Source organism: Calidris pugnax, unplaced genomic scaffold, assembly GCF_001431845.1.
Source record: "Calidris pugnax isolate Ruff unplaced genomic scaffold, ASM143184v1 scaffold36, whole genome shotgun sequence".
NCBI lineage: Eukaryota > Metazoa > Chordata > Aves > Charadriiformes > Scolopacidae > Calidris > Calidris pugnax.
Window position 1 is genome coordinate 3405174 of NW_015090825.1, and position 344 is coordinate 3405517.

At 61.6% G+C, this 344-nt stretch overlaps 1 protein-coding gene across 1 annotated transcript in view; it reads right to left on the minus strand.

Annotated features, from left to right (window-relative positions):
- PARVB (parvin beta) overlaps positions 1–344 on the minus strand; it is a 75150-nt gene that overhangs the window by 73754 nt on the left and 1052 nt on the right. The gene's annotated exons all lie outside the window — the stretch shown is intronic.

A 344-nucleotide genomic window follows, 5' to 3' on the forward strand; every position in this document is an offset into this window, starting at 1 on the left:
TTGGGGCGGAGGGAGCTGCCCCGGTTCCCCCCGCCCCACGGGCAGCCGCCAGCCGTGCCACGACCCCGAGGGACACATACCCCACTGTAAGCATCCCCTTGCCAAATGCCAGGGCTCAAGGGCTGGATGTTTTGGCTGAATATACTGGGTGGTGATAAAACGCTCCGGGCAAAGCATCTGCGCCCACGCGAAGCCTAGGGACGAAGCGGGCCTGGAATGAAACACGGGTGGATTTTACCACTCCCTCGAGGCTCCCTCAGCTCCCAGACGGGAAGAAACGACGCCCGCAGCCTCCTTGGTCTCCAGAAGTTTATTTTACAGCAGAAAGCAGCTTCTGGGGGCGG